The sequence below is a fragment of the Monodelphis domestica genome, chromosome 3 (genome assembly GCF_027887165.1).
Source record: "Monodelphis domestica isolate mMonDom1 chromosome 3, mMonDom1.pri, whole genome shotgun sequence".
In the NCBI taxonomy this organism is placed as follows: domain Eukaryota; kingdom Metazoa; phylum Chordata; class Mammalia; order Didelphimorphia; family Didelphidae; genus Monodelphis; species Monodelphis domestica.
Window position 1 is genome coordinate 78,718,362 of NC_077229.1, and position 13,290 is coordinate 78,731,651.

At 37.9% G+C, this 13,290-nt stretch overlaps 1 long non-coding RNA gene across 2 annotated transcripts in view; it reads left to right on the forward strand.

Moving 5' to 3' along the window:
* LOC103103333 (uncharacterized) overlaps positions 1-13,290 on the forward strand; it is a 49,151-nt gene that overhangs the window by 1,861 nt on the left and 34,000 nt on the right. For both annotated transcript variants that reach the window (XR_008917369.1, XR_465825.3), the window contains exon 2: positions 110-196. This is a non-coding gene — a long non-coding RNA (uncharacterized LOC103103333). The remainder of the gene's footprint in view (positions 1-109; positions 197-13,290) is intronic.

Here is a 13,290-nt window from a genome sequence, read left to right on the forward strand (position 1 = left end):
CGTCAATGAATGAGGGAATTAAATGCCTTCTAATATGCTGCTTTAAAATCTTATAAACATAGGCTGCTGTGTCCAAGAATCACTTTACTAATTCAGCTGCTCTCCATAGCTCCTGCAGAATGCACAATTCACTAAAGGGAAGAGAACCAGGCTGGGAAACTAGAGACCTCCCACTGTTCTGCCTCAAGATCATTCAGTAAGTAGAATGCAGATTTGAACTCAGGTCTTATGATTCCAAGTTCTTCCCATTATCCATAGATTATTATTGCAGTTAGATTAACATTTAGTGGAAACCTTGAAGCTTTAGCAACATACCATTTGGAGATAGTACCCTAGAAATTATCAGATCCTATCTTCTTACTATGTTCTATATAGTACCTTCTGTACTCTGTCCTCACTCAGATCTCAAATGAAATATTGTGTTTACTTCTGGGCACCACAGTTTAAAAAAAAGATAGATATGCTGGAGAATATCCAGCACAGGACAAGAAGAGGAGAAGAGAGGCCTTGAACTCATTTCTTTTAAGGATTTGTTTAAAGAACTGGGGATGTTTAGCACTGAAAAGAGAAGTATTCAAGTATTTGAAAAGCTGTCACATGGAGGAGAGATTAGGTTTGTTCTGTTTGGTCTCAGAGGTCAGAATTAAAACCAATCTGTGAAAGCAGCAAAGAGGTCAATTTTGGCTTACTCTCAGGAAAAACTTTCTACCAACTGGAGCTGTCCAAAAGTGGAATGGACTACCTCAAGAGGTGATGGTTTCTCTCTCCTTGGAGGTCTGTAAGCTGAGGATGGATGATGGACCACTTGTGGGGCCTGTTATAGTGGGAATTCCTTTTGTAAATATCTTAAACTAGATGGTTGCTGAGGTCCCTTCCAAGCCTCAAATTCTGTGATTCTGATATTTTACAGGTAAGGAGCCTAAGGGGAAGGTCAGACAGGTCCTCTGACTCTTCTCACTACTTGATTCTTTCTGGTTTGGGGAACTTAGTGGCTGTTCTCCACATTCTTCTATTATGCCATTCTCATTTTTCCCTGAACACAGATAGTTGAGTTATCATCCTTTCCTGTGCTTTTGAATTTTGGCTGGTGAACACAGATGCTAAAACCACCAGGCAGGGTTGTATCTTCATTTTACATCTGTACAACACCTAGTACATTACTGGCTGTCTGAACCTGTTAAATCAGTTGGTTAGAACATGTTGCTAACAAGGCCAAGGTGAGGTCAAGGTTTCAGGTTGCATCCTCCTGTGGCCTAATTAGGGACTCCAGTGCAATGAAATACCAGTCCAGATTCCATTTGGAGAATATTTTGATGTTCCAATTTCAATCATTTTGGAAGATAGTTTCAGTTCTCCATCTAACAGTTTCTTTAAGCACCCTTTGCAAAACAAAACAAGCCTTCAGTTTGGTTTGTGGTTCAGTAAAGTGAAATAAAAGGAAGGGAAGGGGAATAAATAATGTAGGAAACCCTTTCTATTTCCGACTTCATTTTCAGACATTCTCTTGTGCACTTACTGCACTAACCCCCATTCTCCCTGAGTCGCTTACATTTCCATGAGCCTAGACCAAGATACATCTTTGTTCCTTTTCCAGCTCATCATGTCGTACCATCCACAGATGGTATCTTGACATACATAGAGTAAATCCTAAGTGGAATCACTAGCAAAAAGCAAAACAAAAAACAACAACAAAAAAACAACTTTTGGTGTACATGTCCTCATTTTAGCAGAGAAGAAAGCCCCAATGATAGTTAATTATCTAAGTTCCTTTCTACCACCACCTCTCTCTTTACCACTAGCTCTCTTTCATTAACAATATTTTAAGTGTGAGAGAGTCACTAATTTGTCTTTGAATCTTTCTCTGAAGAAGTACCATGTAGGGGAAACTTCAAAGATAGAACAAGTATTTTGAAAATATGTATTCTGGTGGGTCACCAGGTTTTTGGAGAAACAGAAATGAATTATAGTGTAAAGTCTGAGTAATTGTAATGATGGTAGAATTGAGGTTTTTAGGCTTTCCTATTTTGTTGTGTTTTTAGAAGGTTTGATGTTATTGTTGAAGGCTATGCGTAGATTAGATATGACTGTCCCGAAGGTCCATGGGAAATGGTGATTCTGAGAGAAGCCTGAACACCTTCATCAAGAACAATGGTGAAAGACCTATTTAACTCATTGTAATCAATTATCTTTCAACATTTTACCCTTTTCTCAAAATATTACAAGCACCCCTTCCATACCTCATATACTGAATCTCACTGATTGCCTTTATATCTTTTCATTAATCTCTGAGTTTTGTATCCCCTCACTAACCCTCATGGTTGGAGCAGTCATCTTCTGAGGCTTTTCTGATTCCCCATAGCCCTAAGGTTACTTTGTATAATATTTGCATATCCTTATGTATCAATCAAATAATTTACTATGAAACAGTCCCTGCTTAGAGCACTTATCTTCAAGGTGCAGTGCTAAGCACTTTACAATGATCTCATTTGCTTCTCCCAACAACCCAGGGAGGTAGATGCTATTATTATCCCCATTTTACAGATGAAGAAACTGAGGCAGACAAGGTTAAGTAATTTGCCCAGGGTCACAACCAGCTCCCTATCCACCCATTATGTATATAAATATGCAGCATCAACATTAAGTTAATACATACAGTTATATACAAAGAAATTAAATATGTCCACTTTCTATCCTTCATTAGGGCATAAACTCCTAAAGGGCAGGGATCCTTTTACTCAGGATCCCCAATGCCTAATTCTCAAAAGAACTATTAACAGCCATATGAAAGCTTGCTCTAATAACCAATAATAAGGGAAATAAACATCTAAACAACTCTAAGATTCTAAATCACCTCCAGGTATGAGGAGACTTATATAAGAAAATAAAAATATATTTATTATCAATATAAAAACAGCATATAAAACAGCTGCAAAGAAGGGAGAGGGAATCAACAGAAACAACTAAACATTGTATAATTGGATCAACCTTGGTCCCAAAGAAGAGATAAGAAAAGGCACCTCTCCTCCTCCTTTGCAGAGACAGGGGAATATGGGTGCAGAATATTGTGTTTACTGTCAGTTGAGTTTGATGTATTGGTTAGTTTTGCCGAACTGTTTTTTTCCTCTCATGTTCTTTGTTCCTGAGGATAGCTCTGTGGGGATGGGTGGGGGAAGGGACATGTAAGAAAATGCAGGTGATATGAAAACAAAAGATATCAATACAATTTTTTCTTCAAATCTCTCCATCTCGTATACCTTCATTAATCTCCTAACTTTGGACTACCCTCAATTGATTTTTGTCTTCTCCCAAGATCGGAAAAACTTCCTCCATGCTCTAACTTGGGAAAGAGCTTCTCATTCACATCACTGAGGCTCTGTTTGTTTTCCAATGTCTCTTCCCCTTTTAACTGCAAAATAAAGATGTGCCTTTAAGCAAGTACTGGGTCGATTCTTCAACATGACCAATTTCTGTCCTGTAGAAGAGATAATGAAAACATAGCCTCTTTCCCTGAGTGAAGTGGGGGAATACCAATGCAAGATGTTACCCATATGGCCAGACCCAGTCTCTGTCTTTTGGTTCTGCTTAACTTTTTCTTATACAAGAGAGATTTCCACAGGGGAGTGCGACAAAATCTGGGGAAATGACTATAATGAAAACCATACCAAAAAAGTGGCGATAGGACTAATTTTTAAAAATATATGTTCTAATTTCATAGGCCTTTTGGCATGCATTGTCTTTATTTTTTTTAAACCCTCATCTTCTGTCCTAGAATAGATACTGTCGATGTGGAATCTAGAAACCCCAAACTTGTAGCCTAGAAAGATCTGATGAACCCCAAGTTTTAGAATTAGCTTGTAAATTGGACACCCCAAAGCTTGTCCTAGTTCCTGTGAGAGTCCACCCTGAAGGGAATCTCAGACTAGCAGTTTCCCACTCAATAATAGACTGTAAAGTAAAGACTATACCAATTAGGTGGGGCTAAGCATATGCTAAGTACTCTTTTTGTCTTAGGTAGTCTTCCCCATTGTATCTGAGACCCTTTCCCTAGAAGACCTGTCTGGGCCAGGACCACCCTTTTAGTAAGTAGCCCCTTCCTTTATACCCTAGCCTTTGACTATGATTCCTTTCCTAAGCTTGATTATATCCTGTCCCTATAGTTTGATCACTCCCATTTCCTTGTAGCTCTGGTAATGTCAACCAATCATCTTGCCCTGTCCCTAGATCCCCCATATAGTATATAGGTCCCCCTAATTCTTTTGTTCCTTGGAATTGTCCAATCTAATGTGGTTGGGTTTCCCAGTGGTCAGTGACTGGAGCGACCAGGGTCTTGGGGCTCTGTGTGGAGGCCTTGAGGAAAGCGCTGAACCCCTTTCCTTAATTAAAGTGTGATTTTTTAAACTATGTGTTTGTTCCCAGTTAACAATACTAAGTACTGACTCCAAGACAAAAGAGTGGTAAGGTCCAGGCAATTGGGGTTAAATGACTTGTCCAGGGTGTCAACGTGGAAATATAGAAATCCCCAGTTTACTCAGTTTAAAGGTAGAAACCCCAGGTTTTGACCTTGTCACAGGAGAGGTTTTCCCCTGAGGGAAGGTCCCACTTCACCAGACAATAGACATCCACTTCAGCTTTGGCGCAGTAGGTAGGGCAAAGCTGAAGGTCCTGAGTTGGATCCTCAGTAAGGAGGGTGTGATATACTGGGAAAGGCTTCTGGAGACAAAAGAGCTACTTGACTTCAGATTGGATCTTCCTCCCACCTGAAGTGGATGTCTACAGTCTGGTGAAGTGGAACCTTCCCTCAGGGGGAAACCTCACCTGTGACAAGGTCAAAACGTGGGGTTTCTACCTTTAAACTAAATAAACTGGGGATTTCTATATTTCCATGTTGACAAGGGTCACACAGCTAGGAAGTTTTTGAGGCCAGATTTGAAACCAGGGCTTCTCATCTCTTGGCATGCATTTTAGAAGGAAAGTCACTTCTCCCCTGACCTCAGTTTCTTTATCTGAAAAATGAGACTGGTGCACTAAGCTTTCTAGTTTTCTTCTAGGCCTAAGTGTATAAATGAATAAATAACTGAATTGAGTCAGGCATTACATTAGGCACTAGGGATACAGATATGGTGAATAAAGTAATTCCTGTCCCCAAAGAGCTTACATTCTGTTGTGGAAATGAATGAATGGGGCTGCCAGGGACACCTAGCAAAGAAAGTTTCTGATCAACAAGAAAGATTTCTGGAGCCTCTGTGATTGATTGCTAACCTGCAGAAACTGTGGGGGGAAATGTGGCCTTTAAACCTCAGGGGGAAAAAATAATGCAACAATGTTTGTTTCACCACAAAGATTAAATTAGGCATTCCTCTTTTGGAAATGGTTGCTTGATAAAGCCGCCATTCTCAGCTGTAACAAACTGTTTGGGACTGTTAGGATGCACCCCAATAAAACCTTTGTTTGTTGAGATGCTTTGGACTTGTTAAAATAAGCAAGGTGTATGACAAACACTCATTAGTCTCAACGCAGCCAAAAAATGACATTGTTTGTCAGCTGAATATCAAGAAAAATAGTCAGGCAACATAATGATCTCTATTTTTATTTTATTTCTCTAAAAGTCTAGCTGTATAAATATCCATAACATTGAAAATGTTAACACTAGGTTGCATTCATAAATAGTGATTAGAGCACATTTCAAAAACACACCATTGAAATTGTGGCCGTACACACCCAGTATGTTTCAGGGGATTGATGTTCTCTACCAAGATCACAAGTTTACAGAATAATGTTTTTGACAAGACAAGCTAGCTAGCAATGCAATTGTGTGTGTGTGTGTGTGTGTGTGTGTGTGTGTGCATGCGTGTGCTTGTTTCCCCCCTTTGAATCTGTCCATTGTTGTGGGCTGCTCGGTATCCTCTTTCACTCCATGGGGACCTAGCCCCCTGTCCTTTAGACCAGCCAAACTCCAGTTGGAATCAGCTAGAGTTTTGCCTTCACAAAGAGGAAAGGATTAGGCCCCACAGTGTTTCCATCCTGTTTTGTCTTTGATTTTTTTTTTAAGCCTTTCATTTTAACTATTAGGCATTTCAGGGCAGAATGCCTACTGTTATCTGCATTTCAAAAAGAATTGCTGGAAGGATTTGTTTTGCTCTTGTCCCTGAGTTCCTTGTTCTTCTCCCAGATGTAGGTGATCTACAACTGTGTTTTGTTAGTTTTCTTCAAGGTCCTATATCAGAGTCTTTTACATTGTTCCCACAATAACTTTTCACTTTCCCGAAGACTAGTCCTCTCAAAGATGTTTCCTCAAAACTTCCATGCACTCGCCTTTTCGTAGTTGAGTTCCCCTGAAATGTTGAAGTGATTTCTCTACCTAGCGATGTTCACTACCCAGTCTCTTGGGATCACTCCTATATTTCTGTTTGACATAAGACACAGCAAGTTCAAATATGGATTTTGGCTTTTTTTAAGTCCCAAGATGCCTTGGGCTCAACTCATAGCCAATAATGTCCCGAAAATATCCACTGAATTACTACATACCATTACTGTATATGTGCTTGTGTGATTCAAAGATGAGTCTCCACCTTCTAAGACCTCCCATTCTTTTGGGAGGAAATGATATGTGTACAGATAAATAAACACAATGTATACAAAGGTAATATAAATCAATGGCCAATAGGAGCTCAGAGATCATGAGCAATTGGGTTTTTTCCTGGGCTGTGGGAAAAAGAAAAAAAAAAACTAAGCTAAGTCAATTAATCTTTGTGAATAGCTAGTTTCTTATGTTAACCTCATCTCTATTTTTTAGAAAGGATATTGATATGTTAAAAAAAAACATTCAGAAGAGAGCAGCTATCATTATTACGGACCTCAAGTTCATGCCCTATAATTCATGACTGGTTAAAGAAACTTAGGGGGTTTAGACTGGATAAGAATAGATTTAGGATCATATACATACATGCTCCAAATCACCAATAATAAGAGAAATACCAGTCAAATCACTGTAAGGTTTCACTCCTCTCCCCTTAATTGACAGAGGTGATGAAAAATGGGAATAGTCAATGGTGGAGGTGTTGGAGGATGGTAGTCACAGTATTAAATATACATTGTTGATGTGGCTGTGAACTAGCCTAACTTTCCTTTGGAAAAGCAAGTTGGAAGAATGCAAAGAAAGAGGCTAAAATGTTCATATCCTTTGACTCAGAGATTTCACTGCTAGGAATACTCTAAGGAGGTCATTGATTTAAAAAAAAAAGGCCCCACATGTGCAAAAATATTTATAGTAGCATGTTTTATGTCAGAAAAGGACTGGAAATAAGATAAGATGCCCATTGATTGGGGAATGGCTTACAAATCGTAGTACATAAATGTAAAAGAATATTAATGTGCTTTAAGAATATGAACATAGAAAACATACATGAAAATGAAAATAATATATAATGATTATAATTTAAATGGGAAGGAAAAAAATCTCAATTGAAAATGTTGCAGAATTACCATGAACAAACTTGACCTCAAAAAAAAAAGAAAGAAAAGATACTTTCTTCTAATTCTTTGCTGAGGTGGGAGGTTCATAGGTGTAGAACACTGCATATATTTTCATTGCCGATTTTTCCCCCTCTTCATTCATTTTTTTCTTTTAAAAATAAATTCTTTGTAATATGGGCTGACTCTTGGGGGGGGGCAACAGGGAAGATTACAAAAAGAAATTTAGACAGTGGGAAAACAAAAGGTATCAATAAAATATATTTTTTAGAAAAGAGCAGCAGAGGAACGTTAGAAGTATATTTACATATTTGATGTGGAAAAAAAGATCATTGTCTTCTGTCTGCCCAGAGAAGGCAGAACTAGGAGAATGAGTAGAAATTGCTGAAAGGTGAATTTAAATTTGATGTAGAGGAAATTTCATTTTCTAATAATCAGAGCTGTCCCAAAGTTGAATTGGTGTGCCTTAGGAGGTAGCAAGTCCTCCTTCAAATCTTGAAGCATCATTCAAAGGTTGGATCGTCATTTGATGTATACGTGGTAGAAATTGGACAGGATGGCCTCAGAAGTTCTCTTATGCCCATGAGATTCTCTGATCCTAGATAGATTTATATCTATAGGGCCATCAATTAGTGTCTAGCAAAATTCTAATTCACTTGTAAATCCTTCTCATAAGATATATTTCTCTCAAGTTCCCCTTCCAATAGCTCATTGGGGTATGGAGCAACCCTGGGTTCAGTAACAACAGAATAGTAGGCTAAAGGCAGGTCCTACCAATTTGGAAAGGCCTTAAGATCAGGCTTGATGATTTTACATTTGTCATCTGACGACCAACCCAGTTAACCAGAGAGAATGATGGGTGAATTCTGAAATAACTGAGAAATAATGGTTCAAGCTTTGGAGCATATTGATTTATTAAGCAATCCATGTCAATTGCATAACAATTTGGGACCAGGCCTCTTCAGCTTGACACTGGACCCCTAATACAGGAGGATACAGATTTTTTTATGGATTAAAAGAAAACAATAAATAGGATATAAACCGGGATACAAGATTAAGTAATCTGATTTCTAATTGGAGGAAAGATTAGGGGCTTTCCAAATTGGGAGTGGGGGAGCAAATAGGTTTAATTCCCTGAAATCAGAAAGAAGCATCCCACTCCCCTATAAGTATCTGATTTTAATTAAAGGAACAAGGAAATAATCAGTGATTGCCCAGTACCAGCTCAGTTGTCAGATAAAACATATAGTTTGCTTGATATGTATAATTGTGGGAAAAATCAGAATGAGAAATTTTCTATGCATCGCAACTCAAAATGTTAAAGTGAATAAAGAAAGTCCTGGACCAAGGAAGAACTGAATTCATGGCCTGGTTCTGTTGCTCTTTATTTGAGTGATACTGGGCAAGTCACTTAACTTTTTGCACCTCAATTTCCTCATGTGTAAATTGAAGGGGTTGTATTCATTGACCTCTAAGATCCTTTCTAACTCTATGATCTGATAATATGTTTGATTCTCTTGCACTGGCAACCTTTGAATTTTAATTTTTTATCTAGAGACTTTCTTTGTAAATAGAACAATATCAGATTACAGATTTGGGACTGCAAGAAGTCATAGAAATCTAGTCCAAACTCTTAACTGTTATCCATTTGTTAATTTTTTCATTTAATTTATTTTTAGTTCTCATATTAATCTTCATAAAAACCCTTTCAAAATTAAATTTTATTTTCAGCTCCAAATTATCTTCTTCTCCCCTTCCACTCATCCATTGAGAAGGGAAGAAAAAACCAAACCCATAAAAATATGTATTATTATGCAAAGAAAATTTCCATTAACCATATTCAGAAAGGAAGAAAGAAAAAGAAACAAAGAAACAATATATAGAAAAAGTTAAGAAAATATGCTTCATCTGCTTTCTGATTTCATCCTCTCTCTGAAGGTAGATAGCTTGTTGCATCATTTTAGCATTATGGCTAGTTATTGTGTTGCTGTTTCATAGTAAATTATCTTCACAATATTGCTACTACTGTATACAGTGGTCTCCTAGTTCTGCTCACTTCACTTTGCATTGGTCCATATAAAGTCTTAATCAGTTTTCTCTGAAACTATCCCCCCCTTCCTCAATTCTTATAACATAATAGTATTTCGTTGCATTCTTATATCATAATGTGTTCAGCCATTTCCCAATAACTGGGTATTCCCTCAGTTTCCAGTATCAACACATAAAAAAAGCTGCTATAAATAATTTTGTACATATGAGTCCTTTTCTTTGTTTGATCTCTTTGAGGTATAGATCTAGTAGCTATATTTCTGAGAAAAAGGATATGCATATTTCAATAGCTTTTGAGGCATAGTTAGAAATTGCTTTCCAGAATTGTTGGACTCATTCACAACTCCACCAATAATGAATTTGTTCTTGTTCAGTCATTTCTGTCATGTCTGACTTCATGACCTAATTTGGGGTTTTCTTGGCAAAGACACTAAAGTGGTTTGTCATTTTCTTCTCCAGTTTATTTTACAGATGAGGAAACTAAGGCAAATAGGATTAAGTGACTTGCTCAGGGTCACATGGCTAATACATATCTGGAACCAGATTTGAATTTAAGTCTTCCTGATTCTAAGCCTGGTGCTTTATCCACTGCTATATTTAACTACCCCTAACAACACATGATTTTCCCATCTCCTCTCCAGATTTTATGTTTTCCTTTTCTATCATCTTTGCCACTCTTAGTAAGTGTGAAGTGGTACCTCAGAGTTGTTTTAATTTGCATTTCTCTAATTATTGGTGACAGAGCACATGACTATTTAAAAATTTTAATAGTTTATTTATTTAATTAATTTAGGACATTTTTTCATGATTACATGATTCAGGTTCTTTTCCTCCCCTCCTCCCTCCCCTCTCCCATAACCAATGAGCAATTCCACAGGGTTTTACATGTGCCATTGATCAAGACCTATTTCCATATTATTGATAATTGCACCAGGGTGATCGCTTAGAGTCTACATCCCCAATCATGTCCCCATCAACCCATGTGATCAAGCAGTTGTTTTTCTTCTGTGTTTCTGCTCCCACAGTTTTTCCTCTGACTGTAGATAGCATTCTTTCTCATAAGTCCCTCAGAATTGTCCTGGATCATTGCATTGCTGCTAGTAGAGAAGTCCGTTACATTTGATTGAGAGTATATGACTACTGATAGCTTGACTAATTCATGTATTTTTATAGATGAGACCCAAAGAGGTTAATTAACTAGCCCAGGGTCACAAAGATAGTTCATGAGAGTCAAGATTTGAACCCAGATCCTTTGACTAAATTCAGCATTCTTTCTATTGCTAGTTAGTAACCTCATTAAAGGAATTAAAATATAAAATATATTTTTAGTTTCCATTAAATACTTCTGTGGTTGGAATTGTTAAAAAATCATTATTAACATCAAAATATTTTATATAAATTTTATATCCGTTTATATCAATAATTCATGCTAATAGCAGGGTATAGTTACTTTAGGAGAGAGAGGGATGTGGGACTGGCACTCAGTCAGAATGTTCTAGATTCAAATGCTACTTCTGATGATCTTAGACAAGTCAATTAACTTCTCAATGTCCCAAGCAACTCTCTAAAACTATCATCAATAATCAACAAATGTTTATTAAGTCCCTACTTAATAGTCCCACACTTATGGTGTGTCAGGCACCATACCTCTTTGGCAGAGATATAAACAAAAAAGACTCTACTCTCAAGGAACTTAGTGTATTTGTGTACCTGATGTAAGTAGATATAAAGTAATTTGGTTTGGGGAGCCCTGGGCAGGAACGGAGGTGGGAGGAATATCAGGAAAGTTCTTCTGAAGGAGGTATTTGATTTTGAAGAGAGGAAAATGTGGAAAATATGCAAATACATTCTGGACATTGGGGATAGCCTCTGGAAAGGCCCAGAGGTAAGAGACAAAGAAGGATAGATGGCAAGCAGGTTATTTTGGGGGGACCATAGAATGCATGGGGGTAGGAGGAATGAAGGGGAAGCCTGTGAATAAGTCTGGAACAGTAGTCTGGAACCAGATGGTGAAGGGCTTTAAAATTAGAATTTGATCCCTGAGGCAATAGGGAGCCACTGGAGTTTCATGAACAGAGGGTCCTTTGACATGGTCAGAATAATGTTGTAGGAACACTATTTTGGCAGCTGTGGGGAGGATGGATTGGAAAGGGGAGAAACTAGAGATAGAAAGATAAATAAGTATAAGAATTACAGATCATTTGCCTGAGATCTGTATCATTAGCAGGAACTTTTCTATATCAGGAGTTCTGGAGTTCTTCCTCACTGATTGAGGTTATAGAGCTGGATACACACACACACACACACATTTTTCACAATGTAAGTATAAGATCAGAACACTGAGAGAAGGAAACTTAGAAATCCTCCTGTCCAGGGAAATTAACAAGAGAGGGCTGAGTAGGTCTGTAAAGAGATTTGAAAAAGTTTGTGACATTAAAAAAATTTTATGATTTCAATATAATTTATTTCCTTTTTAAACTTATGTATTTTCTTTTATGCATTTAAAAACATTATTTTGATAAGAGGTCCACAGGTTTCATCAGACTGATTACTAACTGGGGCCAGGACACACACACACACAAACATACGTGTGTGCGTGCACACACACACACACACATACACACACACACACACACAAATTAAGAATGCCTTGTCTAGTCCAACCCTCCCATTTGTCAAGGAAACCAGTTAAGAGAAGAGACTAGACTTTGATCACACAGCCTTTGAGCAGGGGGAATTGCGTCTTAGAAGCAGAAGTTTAGAGCTGGGGGAGAGCCTTAGCAGTCATTGAATCTAACCCCCTCATTTTGCAGGTGAGAAAATTGAGGGGCAAAAAGTTAAGTGACTTGTTCTGGTCACAAGTGTAGTAATTGTCTGAAGAGCCCAGGACTTGGTACGTAGTAGATACCTAATAAATAAAGTTTATTGACTGACTGAAATCCAGTTCTTTCAGATTTCAAGGGCTTTGTTCTATCCCCTAGACTATACTACCTCTCATATCTGCTTCCAAATCCAGTGTTCTTTCCACTGCTCCAGAAACCGTTATTAAATTCTCTGCATTTGTGTGACTGTTTGTATGTATTTCTACCTCAACAAACATCGAGTAATACATTCAGTCTTTCTGACTAATATTGACCTTCCGGTCTGGTATTGAACATGTGTAATCACTAGGGGCTCCTGGTCCTCATTAGGGGAGTATTAATTTAATGACAATACCAGCAACTCAAATTTCTGTAGGTTCACGAAACCCTTTCTTGGCCACATTCCTGTGAGGTAGAGAGCACAAAGATTATGGCCTCTGTTTTATAAGAAAGATAAAGCAGTTCCAAGAAATTAATTAATTTTCCTTTTTTTTTTTATAAAGCCTTTACTTTCTACCTAAGTAATAATTCTAAGACAGAAGGGCAATAGGAAGTGTTTTGATGCCAGATTTGAACCCATGTCTTCCTGACTCCAGGCCTGGCGTTCTATCCACTGTATTGCTATCTGCCCCCACCCCCCCCCATTGTCTATTAAGTATAAAACTCAGAATTTGAACTCACCTCCCTTTGGATTTGCAGCCTTGTACTACAATCAAATAAAAGAATATCATACTTCTCTCTTTGCTCTTTAGTTCACAAGGAGGCTTAGTGATCTAGTCTATTATTGGACTTGGAGTTAGGAAGATCTGAGTTCAAATCCACCCTCAGACTCTTATTAGTTGTTTGACTCTAGGGAGGTCAGTTCAGCCTTTCTTAGCCTCAGTTCTCCCAGTTGTAATCAGGGTTAATA